The sequence below is a fragment of the Ipomoea triloba genome, chromosome 11 (genome assembly GCF_003576645.1).
Source record: "Ipomoea triloba cultivar NCNSP0323 chromosome 11, ASM357664v1".
Classification (NCBI taxonomy): domain Eukaryota; kingdom Viridiplantae; phylum Streptophyta; class Magnoliopsida; order Solanales; family Convolvulaceae; genus Ipomoea; species Ipomoea triloba.
The window spans coordinates 10451371-10462467 of NC_044926.1; the positions used below are offsets into that span (position 1 = coordinate 10451371).

The 11097-nt window shown below is 31.5% G+C and overlaps 1 long non-coding RNA gene across 1 annotated transcript; it reads left to right on the top strand.

Moving 5' to 3' along the window:
* The first annotated feature begins 1184 nt into the window (after positions 1 to 1184).
* LOC115996413 lies at positions 1185 to 1517 on the top strand. Its single transcript, XR_004093614.1, has 3 exons — positions 1185 to 1205; positions 1288 to 1357; positions 1456 to 1517. It is a non-coding gene; the product is annotated as an uncharacterized LOC115996413 (long non-coding RNA).
* Positions 1518 to 11097: the final 9580 nt, after the last annotated feature.

Genomic DNA, 11097 nt, shown 5'->3' on the forward strand with positions numbered 1-11097 from the left:
AATATATATATATATATATATATATATATATATATATATATATATTATTAATGAGAATGTTAACAATCTTCTTGTGTTGCAATAGATCGAGAAGGGTGAAGAGATGTCTCAAGGATCATTCCAACCATCCCGTCAAAATGATATATTATCAACAGCTCTGGGCACCAGTGAGCACGGTGGCTATGTGGGCTATGGAGAAAAATCTGTATGATAAATTGGCTGACAAAATAAGAAGAGAAACAATGGAAGAAATGGAGCAAAAGTTTAAGGATATGCAATCTCATCTGCTTCAATCTTTTATGAAGAATGCACAAGCTAGTCCAAGGGTAGGCACACCGCTTTGGAGTAGTTGTCAGTCTGTTGATCCAGTGAACGAGTTTCAGGTAATATTGAATATCTTTAATATCTTGTTCAATTTCATATCTTCTAATTGTTGTTAAGCTTTTAAATTTTCTTGGCACGTAGGAAATTCCAAAAGCTCAAAATATGAGGAATTTTCAAAGTGATGATCAATATGCCATAGAGTTACAACCCGCGATTGTGTCTGAAGATGTGTTGGAGCACTTGGGAGATGAATCCAAGAAGATGGTTTCATATCTACAACACTTGCCAGCCAATTTGGACTATGTTGAGATGGAGGTAGAGGAGGTGTTGGACATATTCCATCATTCAAATAAGTCTGGTGTCGTGATGTTTGACGACATTAAAGACTTGCTGACAATGCAATGGCTCGATGTGTCCATAATACAAGCCTTTATAGTGTAAGTGTTTTTTTTCTTTTGTCTTTAGTCTTTTATCTTTTATCATTTGATTTACTAATTATTTACATTTTAGATGTCTTTATCGGCTATGCAAGAAAATTGGAGTGTCATCAATTGGATTTGTATGCCCAAGGAAGATTTCACAAGATAGTCTCAAAAATAATTACAACACGGTCGTTTCTTATGTCATGCAAGCGATTGAGAAAGAGAAGGACCGTAGATTTATTTTGGCTCCATACCATCAAGAGTAAGAAAACTAAATTTATATTCTTTGTTATTTATATAAATTAATTGACTTATTTGTGAATTGCGTTAACATTTTGTTTTTAAATAATGTAGAAGTCATTGGTTGCTTTTGGTCATTTGCTTGAAATCATATGTGGTCTATGTATTAGACCCACTGCCATGTAACCATGATCTACAGATTAAGGCCCCATTGAGTGTGTAAGTAACTCCTAATAATATTTATTTATTATTATTAACTATTATTATTCTTTTGAATTCACCTTATGAGAGTATATTATAGGGCATTTCGGTCGGCAACAAATTTGAAAGGACAAAGAGCTAAAAATTTGTTAAAATGGAGGGAAATTAAGGTATATATCAAAATTGTTTTATATATTTTATAATGTTATTAGTAATGTTTTATTGTTTAACTTTCTAATATATATACATCAAAATTTATAATTTGTAGTGTCCTACACAACCCGGTAGTGTGGAGTGCGGATATTATGTCTTGCGATATATGTTTGAGATGAGTATGAAGATTTAGCATTGGTAAGTAAAATTTAATAAAACTAAAGAATTTTAAATTATATTTTATTAATGTTAAAACTAATAATTTGATAATTTCTAAATTTTTGTAGGCATTTGCGGGGTCAAAGTCCTACACGGAGAATCAAATCAATGAAATTCGTGAAATTTGGGCTAAATACTTTTGTGAAGAACGCTTATGAAATTTTGTGTAAGTAAAGTGTTGTAATGATGTAATGACTTATGTTTTATAATATTGTAATTATGTAAGTGTTAAGTATTTGGTATGTGTTAAAATTATGTGTTTACTATTAACATTATATGTTTACTTATTATATTTTATTTGGTATGCGTTAAGTATTTTGGTAACTTAGTTTTACTTTGAATTGGTGAGAAATATTTAGATTTGGAGTAGCTAGTGTTGAAGTTGATTTATTTATTGTTGAAGTTTTGAAAACTTTGAAGTAACTTTGAAGTGTTGGATAAGTGTGGTTTGATGTTTGATGTATGGTTTTGATGTATGTGGTGTGGTTTGATGTTGAACTTGTTGGATAGATAGATGTTGAAATTGGTATGTTTTGATGTGTATGTGTTGAGAACTGGACAGGAATTACATTGTAAATGCTACAGAAAATTGTTGGGGGTGCACAGCAAATAAATAGCATATTAAAAATTTAAAAAAAAAATTCAACTGCGTCCGGAACTGCAGTTGACATTTATTTAAAAAAAACAAAAATCAGCTGCGTCCGGAACTGCCCAGTTCCGGACGCAGCTAGTGTATAATAAAATAAATAAATAAATAAACCTGCGTCCGGAACTGCGCAATTCCGGACGCAAATAGTCGATGGCAGCTGCGTCTCCGGCATATGCGTCCGGAGTACTCCGGACGCAGATAGTCCATAACTCCGGACGCAGATAGTCGTTTCTGTACTAGTGCGGGTAAACAAAATCAATCCAGGGAATATTTAGGCTCTAAGTAAACTTAGATGAACGCTTCAAAGTTTTGTGTTGTAAGTTTGGAAGTAGATCGATCAGAAGGCAGCACGAGACATCAATCAATATCGCAGGAAGAATAAAGGTCTGCGAGACATCAACTGATGTTCGATACATCAACAGGCGCGAGAGGTCGAAGAGTTTGCAAAACATCAACTTGATGAATTAATTCAAATTTGGAGAAGAAGAATATCATGGAGTTTAAAATATTAAGAGGCACCAAGAATGAGAAGAATATCATAATAAGGGAAGAAAAGTCACATGTTCAAAAGTGTCTCAAGTGGAAGTCCACATAGGATTCCACCACAAACGGTAAAAAAGGGCACCATACTAGGCATGGTTATTTCCCCTAAAACAAGGCATGATAACATAATCAAAATAGTGGGATAAGAAATATCAACTAAAAGACAAGTGACTCAAGTTACTAAGCCACCACTCTATGAAACATGCTGAACATATGCAAGTCCCATAATTGGTATGGGTTCAAGATTTCAAACGGAATAATTTTCCCTCCAATGGAATTATTCCTCACTCTCTATAAAAGGCACTTGAAGACAAAAGAAAATATACAGGGTGACATTGTGTGGAAATCATACTAACTAAGTGTGATCGAGAAGTAAAGTGCTAAACTGAGAATATCGTCCAGATATTCACAAGTGCGAGAAAACAAATATAGTGTTTGAGAGAGTTATCAAAGCTTAACGTCATACACATCCAGATGGTGATCAATGATATTCTTTCAAAGGTCATTCCAATGACAAGTCACTAATCAGATTGGAGATTGAAGATTGAAGATCAACCGTGATCAACACAACCACCTTACTTTGGAGAAAGTAAGAAGAGGCGGAGTAGCTGAAAGCTATCTTGCGAAAAACCCGGGAGAGGCGGAGTAACAAGAAGCGTGCGAAAAACCTGAGGCTTGAGTCTGGCTTGGTGTTCAAAGCTCAAGTGCTCGTCATTGTACTAAAAGGAAGTTAGTGCAATCCTTCTAGGGAGCTTCTAGAAGAAGAGTGGAAGTATGCAGTGTTGGCCGAACCACTTAAAAATCTCTCTCGCATTTACTTTCTGCTTTTATTTCTCGCTAATTGTTTTACCTCTCACATCGCATAGCATTAAAGATCCACCTCTCGAAAAATCAAAACTCGTGCTAACTTAAAAGGGGATAACATTTTCGCTGCGTACAAAACTCTATCTTCAACTTATGAGAAGTTAGACTTAAACATCCTAAGTCTACTACCCATGAGAGGTCGATAAAGATTTGAAAAATCCATACAAGTCTATTCACCCCCCCCCCTCTAGAATTGTACTTCATCCCCTCAGGACCAACATTAAACTCATCAGCATGTTATATTGAGGCAATGAAGTTAAAAAAAATTAAAATAATAAAATAAAATAAAAATAGTGCATGACCTACTATTACAGGTATTAGGGTTCTAGCACCAATCCAACCATCACCAAGTCATAAACTGGTATCTCTGGCAACTAAGACTGGCGGCAACGACGGTGAACTGTCATCGGTCACCTTCTACTACCAGAGAAGGCGACCAACTGGTCGCCTTCTCCGAGTAGAGAAGGAGGACGGTTGCCTGCCTTATTCGGCAAAAGGCGACCATCTAGTCACCTTCCTCAGGAGAGGTCATCTTCTCTGGTAGCCGTTCTTAGTCACCAGATATGTCGAATTGACACCAGAGATGATTGGATTGGCATAGCAACTCAAATGAGCTATAATAGCATGTCATTTATCAATTTTTTGATTTCATTGCCTTAATATAACATGTTAATGGTTTAATCGCAGCTCTAACAGTATAAGAGCCTAATTGACTTTTCAGATAAACTTTAAGTTCTTATTTGACAATTTTTCGTAATAATAATAATAATAACAATAACAATAACAATAACAATAACAATAACAATAAGAAAATAAACATAGGTTCACACCTGTGAACACTAATTAGTAATCACATGTCCAGTGAACGAATCAAGTGGGGACAGTAGCCCCCCTCTCCCCACTCCACCCAACCCCACTCCACAACTTATATATATATATATATATATATATATATATATATATATATATATATAGCATTAACTTATATATAAAAGTCATATTTATGTATAAATTACTAAATGTTTGAATGGCTTAGTTGGTTGAAAATTTGATCATGATATTAAATAGCTTATTAGAATCTCACTAGCAGCATTTCTTTTTATTATACTTCATTGTATTGTATTCGCATTAATTTAGAAAAATTTAAAGTTGATCTAACTAAAAGAAATTAAAATTAAAAAGTATTTATGAATATAGTGTCTTTTCTATTCAAATTATTTTGTTTTTTTTTTTTGAAAACCTATTCAAATTATTTAATCTAATTGATTATGTTTCATATTTTGGCATAAATATTTTTATATCATTTCAAAGTGTTTTTAAAATTTCACATTTTCACGCACTCAAGTATATTTTTTGCTCAACCCCTAACTATTATGTAGTCTATCAAAAACACTCTATTGTAATATATAATGTATATTGTATTTGGACCTTATTATGAGTATTTGATATTTTGTCATTATTGACATTTCTAAAGTCATTTAAACTTTGCCTCCCCCCCCCCCCTCCCTCCCCCCCAAAGATGTTTTTCTGGTCCACCCATGCACATGTCCCTTTGCTAATTACATTCACGACACTAGGCAACGGGCTCAAACACCCAGATGCCTAGTATCGTGAAAAGCCAATTAGAGTAATGGAATTGGAAGACGGGACTACTGAACCCATCTACACAGTTTTTTTTTTTTTTTTTAAATTATTGAGGAATTTTTTGGAGAAAATAATTTATTTTCTCAAAAAATTGATCAAAACATACTAAAATTGACTTATAAGCTATGCTACCAAACTTTTGGCAATAGTAAAAGTTTGGTTTCTGTTTCATTCAAAACTGATTGTTTTTCTAATACTTTTCTACAATAAATATATATATATATATATATATATATATATATATATATGGTACAATGTTGGTTGCTTTCTTCTTTTTTTGAAAATCATTTCCTTTCACACAATAAACTGCCATTAATTTCGTAAGACCACCGTCATATTGGTCCATGTGCTTTGAATCTTTTTGTTTGTTTTTTTTTTTTTGTTTGTTTTTTTGAGTTTTATTGACTCTATTACAATGTAATATCTGTTCATAGCTACTTTCTCAACTAAATGAAGTTTAGAGAGCAAATACTGCCTCCACTTAGGCTCAAACCCACCCCTCTAATGTGGGGGGTGCAACCGGGTGACCACAAAGTCTTTGGCAATCTTTTTGTTTGTTTAGTTTGATGAAAATTGGCAATTTATATGGTGGAGCGAGGTGCACAGTGCATTGTGCACCTCGTACCAAAACGACGTCATTTTGGTCATTTTAATTAATTGTTTGTTTTTTGTGAAATCATGTTTCCTGTTTGGGTAACACTTGTGTGAGACCGTCTCACGGGTCACAATTCGTAAGACGGGTCTGGTCTATATAATTTGGGTCATAGTATTATAATTTGAGTCATAATTTATGGGTTCAAAAAACAGCGCCACAATGCGATTCTTGTTCTCATTTGGGCGAACACCAATCCGTCTACATGCTAGTATATAAATTGAGCAATTCCAGCCGTAATTATGCATTCAGTTTCTTCCTGCTTTCAACATATTTCACCTTTGCATTTCATCCTTTTCAACAACATAACATACATCATCAAATTAATCATATATGTTTTCGATATAAAAAGAAATTAAAATAGTAATTCATGTATGTATTAAATATATTTGTCTTAAAATTGTGCTATAAAGTATTACAATTAGACAATAAACTATTGTGTTTAAGATTTAAAGTATTAAATATATCTACCTTAAACTGTATACTAGATTTGGGATATGAAGTATTACATTTAGGCTATAAAGTATTGTGTTTAAGGCTTAAAGTATTAACTATATCTACCTTAAACTATGTACTAGATTGGTGTTATAAAGTATTACATTAAATTATAAAGTATTGTGTTTAAGGCTAAAAGTATTAAATATATCTACCTTAAACTGTATACTAGATTTGGCTATGCAGTATTACATTATTTAGGCTATAAAGTATTGTGTTTAGACTATAAAGTATTGTGTTTAAGGCTTAAAGTATTAAATATATCTACCTTAAATTGTATACTAGATTTGGGCTATGAAGTATTACATTTAGGCAATAAAGTATTGTGTTTAAGGCTTAAAGTATTAAATATATCTACCTTAAACTATGTACTAGATTAGTGCTATGAAGTATCACATTTAGACTATAAAGTATTGTGTTCAAGGCTTAAAGTATTAAATATATCTGCCTTAAATTGTATACTAGATTTGGGCTATGAAGTATTATATTTACGCTATAAAGTATTGTGCTTAAGGTTTAAAGTATTAAATATATCTACCTTAAATTGTGTACTAGATTAGTGCTATGAAGTATTACATTTAGACTATAAAGTATTGTGTTTAATGCTTAAAGTATTGAATATATCTACCTTAAACTGTGTACTAGATTATTACTATGAAGTATTACATTTAGACTATAAAGTATTGTGTTTAAGTTTTAAAGTATTATATATTTCTACCTTAAATTGTATACTAGATTATATTAGTGCTATGAAGAATTACATTTAGCCTATAATGTATTGTGTTTAAGGCTTAAAGTAGTAAATATATCCACCTTAAACTGTATACTAGATTTGGGCTATGAAGTATTACATTTAGGTTAAAAGTATTGTGTTTAAGGCTTAAAGTATTAAACATATCTACCATAAACTGTTTACTAGATTAGTGTTACGAAGTATTACATTTAAACTATAAAGTGTTGTGTTTAAGGCTTAAAGTATTAAATATATCTACCGTAAACTGTGTACTAGATTAGTGCTATGAGGTATTACATTTAGACTATAAAGTATTGTGTTTAAGGCTTAAAGTACTAAATATATACACCTTAAATTGTATACAAGATTTGTGCAATGAAGTATTACATTTAGGGTATAAAGTATTGTGTTTAAGGCTTAAAGTATTAAATATATCTACCTTAAATTGTGTACTAGATTAGTGTTATGATGTATTACATTTAGACTATAAAGTATTGTGTTATATATATTTGTGCTATAAAGTACTACATTTAGGCCATAAAGTATTATATTTAACACCTAAAATATTAAATATAAATATACATGCAAACTATGTATTATATTTGTGCTATGAAGTATTAGATTTGTACTATAAAGTATTATGCTTAATGTTTAAGTATTGATTATAGATTTATATCTACTTGAAGTCTATGTATTATATTTATGCGTAATATATATTTTGTAACCCTCTTTAGTGTTATTTATGAAACTCAATTATTTTATGAATTGGTGCAATATTTTTCCTAATGACATTAACCCATGGTATTTGGCTCCTACGGAGGGAGACACTCCATGTTTTTGTTCTTTATATATGTTTGTTGTACTGCAATTAATCCTAAACATGGATTATCTTCAAAAGGCCTTTCTAGAAGGTTTGATGAACCTGGTACTAGCGCATGTATAGTCTTCTCCATCATCAGATTTACGAAGTCCAAATTCCGCATCCAATTTTGGTAAGTGGAGTCAACTAGAAGCCGAGAGATAATTGTGCATGCGCTACTTGCTTTAACCCATTTAATAAAATATCCGACCCGTCTCACGGATCTTGATCCGTGAGACGGTCTCACACAAGTTTTTGCCTTCCTGTTTTGGCCGTTAACTTCCAAATATTAAAAAAAAAAATTGCGTTGTTCAGATTGGTGGTTTTGATTTGTTTGTTGTTGATGCAAATAAATGAATTCATATGTGATATTCGTTGATTGAATTATATGAAAATAGTTATAGGATTGTTTTTGAAACAACTAGATGATCCGAATGTTAGGAGGATGAGGTCTGTGTATTTGTGTTAATATTCTGTGTATTCTTTAAAGGCATTCTGTGAATTGTAGACTACGATTCTGTGTATTCATGTTAGAGGTACTTAAACATAGTTTGTGACGCGTTTTGTGTATTCGAATGTTAGTAGGATGATTTTTGTGTAGTTGTGTCAATGTTCTGTGTATTCCCTGATGTCATTCTGTGTATTCTAGACACGGATTCTGTGTATTCATATTAGTGGTACTTAAACACAGGGGTGATGTGTTTGTGTATTTGGTGTTTTCATTTTTTGTGTATTCTTTGAATACATTCTATGTATTGTAGACTACGATTTTGTGTATTCATGTTAGGGGTATTTAAACATAGATTGTGATGTGTTTTGTGTATTCGAATATTAAGAGGATGATTTCTGTGTAGTTGTGTCAATATTCTGTGTATTCTAGACAAGGATTCTGTGTATTCATGTTAATGGTACTTAAACACAGGGGTGATGTGTTTGTGTATTTGGTGTTTTCATTTTACTAACATTCTACTAACATGTCTGTCCAATCACATGTCTACTAAAACATAGATTGTGACGTCTGTCCAGTCACATGTATTTGTGTACTTAAACATAGATTGTGACGTCTGTCCAGTCACATGTCTACTAACATTCGAAACAACGTTGTTTCGGACCAGGGTCACAGTACACTGTGGACCTTGGTCCACGATATAACAATTGATGAAAATTCTAATGTACGACGTTATGACCACGCTACCTAATATTTGAAAAACTTTAGAAAAAATGGTTAAATTGATGTGTATGTGTGCATTTCTATGGGAACGTGTGCACAATAATGTAATTTCAGAGTGTGCAGTCTAATATATGAGTGTGGTGTATGGCGTGTGTACTATGCCTCTGTTTGGCAGAGCTTATTTAGGAGCTTATAGCTTATTTTAAGCTACTAATAAGCTATAAGCTCTGTTTGGTAATGTTCTCAAAATAAGCTAGTAGCTTAAAATAAGAGCTTATTTTGAAATGCTACTTGGGGTAGCTTTTCAAAATAAGCAAGTAGCTTTTTAACTTTTTTCCATCTTTATCCTTATTATTTTAAATAAATGACATCCTTTACCCTCTCAATTAAAACCTTTTGACATTTTCTTTTCATTATGTTTGGTTGTAATTTCAGTTTGATATTTATGTTTGAACATTAATTTTTGTATGAACTAATCTTATGAATTATGAATATTTTTTTTTTACTTTATATATTTTCAAATATATGTTCTTACTTTATATTTTATTTAAATATATTGATTTCATTATTTTATATTTTAATATATAAACAAACCTATTTAAATTTAAAATTATTTAAATTGTATGAAGATGTCCTTTTTAGTCTTTTTACATTTATCAGCTTATCAAAAGTTAATTTTACCAAACACTTTTAAGCATAACAGCTCTTCAGATTTCACCTTCGCGATATTGTGCATGAGCGCACACAGTCTCCTAGAGCACTGCACAATACCACATGTTTGTCTCGTTAACTTAAAGCATCGAACATTAACAAAGCAATCAAATTTTCTTATACTTAATAATAATAACAATAATTTATTGTTTTCGAGTACTATTGACTCTATTACAAGGTAGTATTTGTTCTATACTTTCTCTATATGTTGCTGCCCAAAGGGTCAATACCCCACCATCGGGATTCAATCCCGTGACAATAATTTATTATTTAAATGAAAGAATTTAAATATATAGAAACTCATATTCTATCATTGACTTACCTATTTAGACAAAAGTCTAGAATTTTGCTTGGATTGATTAGTGATTGTAGAAAAAATGAGTGATGGGGAGTGTACGGGTGTGAAATGTCGTCCTCAGGGGATTGGGGGTTATGGCATGCAATATGCAATCACAAAACTAAGCACTGCATAAGGAGATCAATAAGAATCTAAGCAAACAACAATTTTAAGGAAATAGTAATATTAACACATACACACAAAGATAAACACAACCCAATAGGGTAGCTCAAGTGGCAAGTGAGCTCTCTTTGTCGGGAAGAATTCCGAGAGAACCCGGGTTCGAGAGAAAGACCTCGTGAATTTACCTAAGCACAATTAGCATCTAATTTATGCAAGGGGTGACTTGAAGCAAGGAATCCTCCAAATACATGCCAATAATGTGTTTGACAGATGAACCCTACAACCAACACAAAAACAACACCCTATTGAGCATAAACTTAAAAATAAAAATAAAAAACCATTAATTACCAGATTATATATAAAAGCATAAATGCATTCTTCCACAAAATACAAATTTACAAAGTAATTATTCAAATTTTCAAAGCAAAATAAAATTATTCAAAGTTTCAAAGCAAAATAAAAACATAAACTTTAAAAAAAAACATTAATTACCAGATTATTATTATATAAAAGCATAAATGCATTCTTCCACAAAATACAAATTTACAAAGTAATTATTTAAAGTTTCAAAGCAAAGTAATTATTTAAAGTTTCAAAGCAAAATAACAAAATAAAAATATTACCAGAAATTCGGAATACCAGATTAATTGTTGAAGAAGATGAAAATCAGGAGCAGAGTAAGAACCTAGAACTTGAGATTTTGATATTAAAAAAAAAAAAAAAAAAAAAAAAAAAAAAAAAAAAAAAAAAAAAAAAA